This window comes from Lactuca saligna, chromosome 8 (genome assembly GCF_052625555.1).
Source record: "Lactuca saligna cultivar CGN05327 chromosome 8, ASM5262555v1, whole genome shotgun sequence".
Taxonomy (NCBI): Eukaryota; Viridiplantae; Streptophyta; class Magnoliopsida; order Asterales; family Asteraceae; genus Lactuca; species Lactuca saligna.
In genome coordinates this window covers 179430568-179443335 of record NC_136424.1, presented here as the reverse complement: position 1 = coordinate 179443335, position 12768 = coordinate 179430568, and positions in this window count along the sequence as shown.

The window sequence follows — 12768 nt, the reverse complement described above, 5'->3', positions numbered from 1 at the left end:
TCCAACATGGCCTTTTGAAAGAGTCAAACCACTAATTAAACATATGTTTCCCAATATACCCTTTGGATTAAACCAACACATTCCTGTTTAATCCAGAGTCTTCATTCAAATGTTTTCTCTCATTTCCTTGAACACGATTCTTGCTAAAGGTTTGGCGAGGATATCATCCTTTTGTTCATGACTTACAACAAGCCTTACAACAACATCCCCCATTTCAATGCATTCCCTAATAAAATGGAACCAAGAATCTATATGTTTGCTTCTCCTATGGAAGACGGGATGCTTTACAAGTTCAAGAGCTTACTTATTGTCGACGTGTATTGTAACTGGAACTAACTTTTCCCCTGTTACCTCCTTTACCTCTTAGATCAACCAACGAAGCTAGACTCATTGACATGTTGCCATAGTTGCTACCATAAACTCCGCTGCAGATGATGATAGTTCCACACACCTCGGTTTCATGGAAATCCATGTCACTGGACTTTCATTAAACTAGAACACCACTGCATTTGTACTTCTTATGTCAACCAGGTATCGGGCGTAATTGCAATCCGAGAATGCAATCATTTCATTCTTTCTAGGGATTTGAGGGTAAAACGGTCCAAAGAGAGTTCCTTGTACAAATCTTAGAATTCTCTTCACAACTTGAGGTTAAGTTTAGTGGGCCTTTCAAGGAACTGACATAAAATTCTCACTGCATATGCTATGTCAAGTCTAGCATGGAATAAATATCTCAGACCACCAACAATACTTCTATATTCAGTAGCATTTACGAGTTCACCATCTTCATCTTTTATCTTTTCTAGCTTGTGCTCCATGGGTACCTCCACCCCATTGCATTCTTCCATGCCAAATTTTTTTCAACAAACTCTTGTCATGTGGTGTTTGTTTTATGTTGATTCCTTTCTCTTCTTGAGTCATCCCAATACTCAAGTAATTTGATAATAGCCCTAACTCGCTTATCTCATGTTCCTGTTTCATTTGTTTTTGAATGTGTTTACTTCATTATCATTTCCTCTAGTGACAATGAGGTCGTCAACGTCGACCCCTACAATCAACACATTATCCTGTGACTTTCTTGTGTACACTGCATACTCATGAACACAACTGTGCTTTATGCTTCAAGATGTTTACTTTTGGGTCTCTCTTCTATTTGATTAACCTCATTAGACAAATAAGTTTTCGACCCTGTGGCAGCTTCACTAACTCCCATGTCTTGTTCTTCTTAGTGGCACCCAATTCGTTTTTCATAAATTTTACCCACTCGACATTACTCTTTGCTGCTTCAAATGAGGTTGGTTCTTTTTTATCCAGAGTGAGCATAAGTTCATCTTTTTGTCTACAGTGAGCATAAGTTCATCTTTTTGTCTACAGATATCCGACAACCGATGATATCTCTTTAGTGAACCACCATATGTTGATTCTAAAGTGGTGGTGTTTGAGCCGGTTATTGGTAGGTGTAGTAGGCTTTGATGGTGAGGACCGAAGAGTGTTTATTGGAGAGTTATAGGCCTGATCTGGTGGGCTCTATTCATTTTTGAAATGAGCCTGTTGAGTTATATTGAAGAAGTCCATTGGAGTATCAGCTTCGCTGAAGCCCTATGTTTTTGAAAGTGCATCAGATACTATCTGTTCACCCGCCTCCTCGTTGTATCCTTCCACAAACAACAAACATCCTAAATGTTCTTTAAATTATTCAAAATTCTCCCAAATCCACCCTTTGCTTTCCCCAAAGTACACATCTTTGCTCTCACAAATCTTTCCAATGTTGGGATCAAGTAATCTGTATGCTTTACTTCCGATTCCTATTCCAAGATACACATATTTGTTTCTCCTATCTTCGTGTTTCTTAAGATGACTTTTCATGACTTTCATATGAGCAATATAGCCAAACACCCGTAGGTGTTCAACATTTGGTTTTCTTCCGGTCCAATACTCCTATGGGGTTTTGTTTTCTAATGCGTTTATTGTAACACATTTAAGCACATACACTGAATATCTTGTTTCTTCTCCCCATAACCTTTCTGACACTTTCTTAAAATTCAAGATTGTTCTGATCATCTCTACTATTGTTCTATTCCTCCTTTATACAATCCCGGTTTGCTGCATGGTGTAGGGTGTTGTATCGTTTCAATTGAGACTTGCTTCTTCATAATAGTTACCGAAATCTTTGGAGGTAAACTCTCCCCCTCTATCTGTTCTAAAAGTCTTTATTCTATAAGTTATTTCATTCTCTACGAGCTCCTGTAATCTTTTCAACATAACCAAGGTCTCATCTTTGTGTTCATGAGATAAATCCTCGTAACTCGAGTGAAATCATCTACTAGAAGCAAGAAGTACCTTTTTCCTGATGGTGTGATATGTGTGATTGGACCACACAAATCTCCAAGAACTAACTTGAGCCTTATAGTTGCTCTATAGTTTTTTCTGTTGGCTATGAGGTTCGAGTTTGTTTCCTGACTAGACATCCTTCACATGGACTCAATGGAGATTGGATACATGGCAGCCCATGAACCATATTAGTCTCTGACATATATCTAAGTGAAGTGAAATTCAAGTGCCCTAGACGGTTATGCCATAACCAACTTCTTTCATTTTCTTCACCGAGTAAGCATTTCAGTTCAACTTCTTTCAAGGTTATCTTGTACAAACGGTTTGCTAATCTTGTAACTTTCATCAGTAGCCTCCTGGTTCTGTCATGAATACACAAAAATGCTCCAAGCATGAGTATCTTATCACCACATTAGCAAACTGTCCAAAGCTTATTATGTTTCCGCATAAGCTTGGGATATAATACAAGGAAATAGGATTACACCCTTTCCTTATATTCGGACTATGGAGCCATCCCCAAACTTGACATATCCTTTTATGGTCTTATCAATTTAATGAAACTTTTCTACTTCTCCTTTCATATGATTGGTAGCTCCATTGTTTAACCACCACACCTTAGGTTCGCTTGTTTCATTCCCTTTTGATCTTAACTTCGGCGTGACCCTTTTCTTATTAAGAAACACCTTCTAGAACACCTTTTTAGAGTTATATGTAGACAACAACAAAGCAGGTTCATCATCATCTGGTACTTGTGTTAAATTAGCCTTTTGATTCCTTTCACGACGTGGATTTTTGCATTGGAAAGTGTAGCGCCCAAGGCCTTGGCAGTTGTAACACTATATCTTCTCTTTGCCACTGTTGTTTGATTAACCATGTCCTCCTTCTGTGTTGTGATGAGTGCCACCACCACATCGCCCACCACGACCGGACGAGGTACAACTCCTCCCACGACCTCTCCCTTGGCCACAAGAATTGCTATTGGGTTGGTTGTCACAATGGCAAGACTTCAGATCTTCATCTATTTCTTCTTTGTTCTATCAGACAACTCTTAATGGGTAAAGATAAGTTTTCCTTTTGTTTTTTTTTGTGTGCCCGTTGTCCCCCTTTACATGTTCTTCATGAGCGTTCAATATTCCAATTACTTCTTCAACAGGTATGTTGTCAAAATCAACGAATTGTTTAATAGGAGAACCTATTTGAACAAACTTGGACGGTACCACAAGGAGTAAATTCTTTACCACATAATCTTCTTCTACAATATCACTCAAAGCTCTTACGTTACTATATTATTCATGTTCATAGCAAACTTCTGAGTCGTCTCCGCTTCTTTCGTGCTTAACAGTTCAAACTCTGGCTTTAGGGTTTGGACTCTCGAAGTCTTTACCCTATATGTAGCACAACGATCAACGATCTTTGTTAACTATATTTCCTGATGCAGTTTTATAAGACAAGCGAAGACATGACGATAAATACAATACTCTCCATTTCACTCCCAAACAAAAAATCACTTTTCCAAAATAGTAGACACAAAAATCTGTTTCAAATTTTTACATTCAACAAATTATAGTGAAATAAAGATTGTTCCTAGATCCGATTTTATACAGGTGGGAAAAGTAAAAATATTTTTGGATTTAATTTCTCATTGTGGCAACTAGCAAATTTAGCGTTGAGTTTGTATCAATGTACAAATGATTTCTCTATGTAAACGTGTTGCAATAGATTATTGAAATTCAAAACTGGAATTGTTATATGAGTACATATATGCATACAATAAGAATCATGTTCGTAATAAACTCTTAGAAGCTCAAATTAGATCAAATAGCTAAACATAAATCAAAATGGGACATTTCTTTAAGGTTTACAGCCAAGAAAACTTGTTCACCGAAATCCATTCTATTAAAGACATTAGGAATTGAAAACACTTCTAGTAGACGGCCCTAGGCCGAAAACCGCTCTTCCATGCTAGCGTAAAACCGAAAACCCTATCCTTTGAGCTAGTAAAACAAGTTTTGGGAGCAAGACCCAAAGTTTGACCATACATTTGACACCTCACTACTTTACTTCTCTTTGTCCATCAAACAACCATGCAAGACATACTACAAACCATCATGACTCCATGCATGACACTTAAGTAACCATCAAATATCCATACCAGAAATCCAAGTAACCAACAAGTAACAAACAAACCCACTTCCTCCCTCTCCTTTTAACTCTCGGCCAAGAGTGGGAAAACCCCACGCTTGCCATCTCTTTTCCACTTCTACATTATTTTCCCTCTAGAAGCAAGACCATTTTCTCTCAAAACTCATCATCTTAAGGCCGATCCTAGAGTTCTTGGTAAGATTCTTCTTTGATTTCAAGTGTTAATGCATTTTGATGTTAAATTATCATGTTTACACACACATTGTCGTGTGTTAGGTTACTAGAATACCAACCTTTCCAAGAAGCTCTTCAAGTTCATCATCTCCATCTTAGGCTAAAAATCTTCTTCATCTTCTTTCAAATCATCTACATAACCAACCTAAGGTGAGCTTCATACCCCCATTTTCGAGTATTTCAAGCTTTTAGTTAGGGGGGGGGGGGGGATACAAGTCAAAACATCTTTGTCTTATGAATATTTGCTAGTTTTATCTTTATTATTTGAATGTGAAGAAATATTTTCATAAGATGTGCTAAACCCCATTTTGATCACAAAAAATTGTGTTTATGGAAGGATACACAGAAAGATAATAAGCACACACACACACACACACACACACACATATATATATATATATATATATATAATTCAAAAGTTGTTTGACCTTTGGATACTTGCATGTGCCATTCTTACTACTTGAAATTCGTATAAATATTTGTATAAAAATGTTGAAGTCACTATTTCTTTTTATAAAAGCCGTGACCTATGAGGTTGGGATGGTAAAGTTGACAAATATACACTATTTTTGTGATACAAATATTAACCAGTAAAATATGATTAGGACAAAACTACGAATTATGGTGATTTTTGTTAAAAATAGCTTTTCACGTAAAAGTTGTCATATTTTTAGTCATCATTGTTTTAGTGGGTTAAACCCCAAGAAAATTATGTTTTAACAACATATCTTACCACTAGTCAAGATTACAACTTGATATTTATATAAAGTTTATATAACTAGTTTACACAAAAACATACAAGGAAAACTATAAATGATATAGTTTGGGTGTCATAGAACACATGTGATAAATTTTCAAAAGTGTAGTTATTTCATTATACAAGAAAAGGGGAGTCGTCATTCATGTAAATCTATTAATGCCCTAGTGAGACATTCTCTTCACCGTACCTACCTAGCGTACACTTTAAGTCCTGCATTATAACCAAAGTGTCCTGGAGAGAGAGAGAGAGAGAGAGAGAGAGAGAGAGTTGTTTATAGATCTATATGAGATTGACAACCCCACACCTAAGCTAGTAGCAACAGCTAGATAGGCCAGTCTAGGTTGACAAATATCTATCAATTCAAAATTTGTTTGACCTTTGGATACTTGCATGTGCCATTCTTACTACTTGAAATTCGTATAAATATTTGTATAAAAATGTTGAAGTCACTATTTTTTTTATATAAATCGTGACCTATGAGGTTGGGATGGTAAAGTTGACAAACATAAACTATTTTTGTGATACAAATATTAACCTGTAAAATATGATTAGGACAAAACTACAAATTTTGGTGATTTTTGTTAAAAATAGCTTTTCAAGTACAAGTGGACATATTTTTAGTCATCATTGTTTTGGTGGGTTAAAACCCAAGAAAATTATGTTTTAACAACATATCTTACAACTAGTCAAGATTACAACTTGATATTTATATAAAGTTTATATAACTAGTTTACACAAAAACATACAAGGCAAACTATAAATGATATAGTTTGGGTGTCATAGAACACATGTGATAAATTTTCAAAAGTGTAGTTATTTCATTATACAAGAAAGGGGAGTCGTCATTCATGTAAATCTATTAATGCCCTAGTGAGACATTCTCTTCACCGTACCTACCTAGCGTACACTTTAAGTCCTGCATTATAACCAAAGTCTCCTGGAGAGAGAGAGAGAGAGAGAGAGTTGTTTATAGATCTATATGAGATTGACAACCCCACACCTAAGCTAGTAGCAACAGTTAGATGGGCCAGTCTAGGTTGACAACTATCTATCAATTCTAACGCATGAAGAACATCATACATGCATAACAATCACATCAATCATGGTTATAATAACTCACATAGGGATTAACAATATTATCTTGGTTTTCAGGAAGTTCACACTTCATTAGTTTTAAAAAAAATATATTACTATATAATAGCTTTTGGTACACTATTATTTACATTTTCTGGTCTTAGGGTTTAAGACTACAGTTCAAACATAAGAAAATGTTGGATTTTATGGAAACATACATACTTATTCATTTTACAAGGATAAAGATACAAAGGACATCCATACATTTTTAGTCTTGGTTATTAGAATACATCCAATTTTATAGACAATATCAGATTTTATGGAAGCATACAAAACTATTTTTGATCAAAGCAGCAACAAACCCTTTTCTCATTAAGAAACACCTTGTGGAACAACTTTTTAGAGTTATATGTAGACGACAACAAAGCATGTTCATCATCATCTGGTACTTGTGTTAAATAGGCCTTCTGATTCCTTTCACGACGTGGATTTTTGCATTGGAAAGTGTAGTGCCCAAGGTCTTGGCAGTTGTAACACTATATCTTCTATTTGCCACTGTTGTTTGATTAACCATGTCCTCCTTCTGTGTTGTGATGGGTGCAACCACCACATCGCCCACCACGGCCGGACGAGGTACAACTCCTCCCATGACCTCTCTCTTGGCCACAAGAATTGCTGTTAGGTCGGTTACCTCACTGGGAAGACTTCAAATCTTCGTCTCTCTTCTTCTTTGTGCTAACAGACAACTCTTAATGGGTAAAGAGAAGTTTTCCTTCTATGTTTTTTGTGTGCCTGTTGTGCCCCTCTACATGTTCTTCATGAGCCTTCAATATTCCAATTACTTCGTCAACAGTCATGTTGTCTAAATCAACGAATTGTTCAATAGTAAAACCTATTTGTACAAACTTGGACGGTACCAAATGGAGTAAATTCTTTACCACATAATCTTCTTGTACAATATCACACAAAGCAAACTTGGATGTTACTACATTGTTTACGTTCATAGCAAACTTGTCGGTCATCTCCACTTCTTTTGTGCCTAACAATTCAAACTCTGGCTTGAGGGTTTGGTCTCTCGAAGTCTTTACCCTATATGTAGCACAACGATCAACGATCTTTCTTAACTATATTTCTTGATGCAGTTTTATAATACAAGCGAAGACATAACGATAAATACAATACTCTCTATTTCACTCCCAAACAAAAAATCACTTTCCCAAAATAGTAGACACAAAAATCTGTTTCAAATTTGTAGATTGAACAAATTATAGTGAAATAAAGATTGTTCCTAGATCCGATTTTATATGGGTGGGAAAATTGAAAATATTTTTGGATTTAATTTCTCACAGTGGCAACTAGCAAATTTTGCGTTGAGTTTGTATCCATGTACAAATGATTTCTCTATGTAAACGTGTTGCAATAGATTATTGAAATTCAAAAATGGCATTGTTATATGAGTACATATATGTATACAATAAGAATCATGTTAGTAATAAACTCTTAGAAGGTTAAATTAGATCAAATAACTAAACATAAATCAAAATGGGACATTGCTTTAAGGTATACAACCAAGAAAACTTGTTGACCGAAATCCATTCTATTAAAGACTTTAGGAACTGAAAACACTTCTAGTAGACGACCCCTAGGCCGAAAACACCTCTTCCATGCTAGCCTAAAACCGAAAACGCTATCCTTTGAGCTAGTAAAACAAGTTTTGGGGGCAAGACCCAAAGTTTGACCATACATTTGACACCTCACTACTTTACTTCTCTTTGTCCATCAAACAACCATGCAAGACATACTACAAACCATCATGACTCCATGCATGACACTTAAGTAACCATCAAATATCCATACCAGAAATCCAAGTAACCAACAAGTAACAAACAAACCCACTCCCACCCTCTCCTTTTAACTCTCGGTCAAGAGTGGGAAAACCCCACGCTTGCCATCTCTTTTCCACTTCTACATTATTTTCCCTCTAGAAGCAAGACCATTTTCTCTCAAAACTCATCATCTTAAGGCCGATCCTAGAGTTCTTGGTAAGCTTCTTCTTAGATTTCAAGTGTTAATGCATTTTGATGTTAAATTATCATGTTTACACACACATTGTCGTGTGTTAGGTTACTAGAATACCAACCTTTCCAAGAAGCTCTTCAAGTTCATCATCTCCATCTTAGGCTCAAAATCTTCTTAATCTTCTTTCAAGCTTTTAGTGGGGGGGGGGGGGGGGGGGGGGAATACAAGTCAAAACATGTTTTTCTTATGAATATTTGCTAGTTTCGTCTTTATTATTTGAATGTGAAGAAATATTTGCATAAGATGTGCTAAAACCCATTTTGATCACACAAAAATTCTGTTTATGGAAGGATACACACAAAGATAATAAACACACACACACACACACACTTACACACACACACACACACACACACACACATATATATATATATATATATATATATATATATATATATATATATATATATATATATATATATATATATATATATAGAGTCAAGATCAAATAAGAAGGAAAATTTTGGTAGGAAAGCAAGAAATTTTTTTTCTACATATTTTTTTACCGAACATACAAAATGAATCATTAGATGATTCAAAAGTAAAATGATTCACAAGAAACAATTCCCAAAAAAACATCTTCATGATTCATTTTTTAAGTAAATTAAGAAAAAATTCAATTTTCTGTTAATATTAATGAATAACAACGAAATCATTGTATAAATGAATCATCGTTGTGTTTTTTTGAGATTTTTTTTGGTGAATCATGTTAATTTTTAATTCATCTATTGATTCATTTCTGTTGTTCGTCAAAAAAGTAAGTAGAAAAAAACTTCTTACGTTCCTACCAAAAAAGATTTCTTACCGGATATATATATATATATATATATATATATATATATATATATGTGTGTGTGTGTGTGTGTGTGTATATATAGATATATGTATATAATTCAAATTTTGTTTGTCCTTTGGATATTTGCATGTGTCATTCTTACTACTTGAAATTCGTATACATGTTTGTATAAAAATGTTGAAGTCACTATTTTTTTTTATATAAATCGTGACCTATGAGGTTGGGATGGTAAAGTTGACAAACATAAACTATTTTTGTGATACAAATATTAACCTGTAAAATATGATTAGGACAAAACTACAAATTTTGGTGATTTTTGTTAAAAATAGCTTTTCAAGTACAAGTGGACATATTTTTAGTCATCATTGTTTTGGTGGGTTAAAACCCAAGAAAATTATTGTTTAAACAACATATCTTACCACTAGAAAAGATTACAACTTGATATTTATATAAAGTTTATATAAATAGTTTACACAAAAGCATATGAGGCAAACTATAAATGGTATAGTTTGGGTGTCATAAAACACATGTGATAAATTTTTCAAAAGTGTAGTTATTTCATTATAGAAGAAAAGGGGAGTCGTAGTTCACGTAAATCTATTAATGCTCTAGTGAGACATTCTCTTGACCCTACCTACCTAGCGTACACTTTAAATCCTGCATTATAACCAAAGTCTTTTGGAGAGAGAGCAAGATAGTTGTGTATAGATCTATACGAGATTGACAACCCCACACCTAAGTTGTTAGCAACCGCTAGATGGGCCAGTCTAGGTTGACAAATATCTACTAGTTTCGATGCCCAAAGAACGTCGTACAAGCATAATAGTCACATCAATAATGGTTATAATAACTCACATAGAGATTAAAAATATTATCTTGGTATTCGGGAAGCTCACACTTCGTTAGTTTTATAAAAATATATAACTATAAACTACCTTTCAGTACAATATTGCTTACATTTTCTGGTCTTAGGATTTAAGACTACAGTTCATACATAAGAAAATATTGGATTTTCTAGAAACATACATATTTATTTATTTTACAATGATAAAGATACAAAGGACATTCATACATTTTTAGTCTTGGTTATTAGACTACATCTAATTTTATAGACAATGTCGGATTTTCTGGAAGCATACAAAACTACTTTTGAACAAATCAGTTACAAACCCTTTTCATAATAAAATGCTTATGAACTCACCAATATTATTGTTGATGTTTTTCAAAATTACTGGTATTCTCAAGGAATCAGTAATCATGTATCTAAATATTTGAGGGTAGGAGTTGTTGCATTATGAAGTTTTACTTTACAGTCTTTGTTGTGTGACTTTTGAACAAATACAATATGTAAACTATGTAAGTTTGTATTCTTAATGTATGTTGTTTTGGTTGCTATGTTTTATTTATATACAACTGTTGTGATACTATGCAATGATGTCATCTGCCCCCAGACATTTCCACCCTCCTGGTTCGGGGGTGTGGCAGATTGGTATCAGAGCACTTTTATAGTGAAATAGTATATCTAACAATACAAGATATACAAATATAAACAAAATGAGACTAAAACACTCTAACTAAAGTACGCTTTAAAAATATAAGTATTTTATAAAAGTGTACATACATACATGAATCTTAGAAAGTAATGTTATAATAAGAAGTATTTAGAAGAGTTATACATCGCGATTAAACTTAGACAGTTATGTAGTCATATCTAGGGTAAATATAGCATGATCAACTATATTCATTTGAGATATGACCAACATGTGTTTAGGAGTGGTCGTGGTGGACAACAAATCTAAACTTACCAACCTTATATCAAAAAGCTCTAAGAACCAAACATAAATAATTTAAATAGTATAGGACTATTTTGACACATTGTTAAATTTTCATGTACTTCTCATACTTATATTCTCGTATAGACATGATGGCAGGTTTCCATATCCCTAAAAATCCCTACTTCCCCAACTAGGGGAATGGAGGGTCGATTGTGGAGGATCCTGAGGAGATTTTGGAAGAAGAACCAGAGGAACAAGAAGAAGAAGAAGAACAATAGGAGGAGAAGGAGGATGCAGAGTCCAAGGTCATCGATTCTCCTTACATAGCTCGAGTCCCTGCACATCGTTTGGGTCCCAACAGACATATGCCCCACTAGGCGGAGGACCTTGGTAGATGGAGTTGACATCAGACACAGTGCACAACCTTTTGTATGGAGCGAGGTTTTTATGACTTGCGTCATGGGGGACTGGCCGACAAAGCCCTTCCCGTCATGATCCAACGGATTTTGTACATTGGTGATCATCAGATGCACGCAACAATCAACCGGGTTTTGGAGATCAAAGATGCTATAGAGGTTACGAACGCGCACACTCAATACCTCGACGGTGATTACTATCCCATGGATCTACTCATCGAGGAACTTACCATCACCCGAGCAGAGGTAGGGGAATATTAGGAGAAGCATGGGGCACTTGAGGAGAGAGTGATCATAGCTAAGCAGCGTTTGGCTGAGCTACAAGGCGCCTCTACTTCATCCTAGGGACCACAGTGGACTACCCGTCGTGAATAGGTTTCATCATACTCACACTTTGATGTATACTAGGTTTTTGGGGATGCGTTGGTGCTACCCCTTTTCTATTTCTTGTATGTAGGACAACCTTACGTCCAAGTGCCTACACTATTTGAAGGGTCGTTATGCTGCTAAATTTTATCTTTGATGTACTGTAGACCTTTTTAGAGGTCAATTTTTTCAAAAACATGCACTAGTATCTTATCATTAATGAAATGAAAATGTGTTTTTATCCTGTAGGATGTTGTTATCTGCTATGCTTTCTCTTTTCATTATTATTTGGTATAATAAAGTTTCAATTATAAGTACAAGAAATCACCATATCAACTAAAAACAAGGGAGTTCTATCACAAAAAATTTCGAGCCATAACTCATATCTAAAACTAATCGTCGTTCCACCTTGTGGCAGAAAATGATGCCCCGAAGATGCATCTGATGCAAGAACAATAGATCGGCGCCATCACCACCGCCGCCTCCCCCGCAAATGGATACTGCAGTGTTCCAAGTTGCAGTGACTATTGTTGTGGCTGCTGTGGTAGCCCAAATTAGCAGTAACATCAATGGAGGTGGAAATACAACAAACAGTTGCAATTAAAGTGAAAACCAAGGGCACCCGAGGGAATGTACTCATAACGACTTTGAAAATTGTACGCCAAATCCCTTCAATTGGGGCAGTGACGTTATTGCTTTAACGCGATGGTTCAAAAAGACAAAATCAATATTTGAAATATGTGCCTTCCCTGAGGAGAGAAAAGTAAAATTTGCAGCCTGTACTTTTTCTGATAG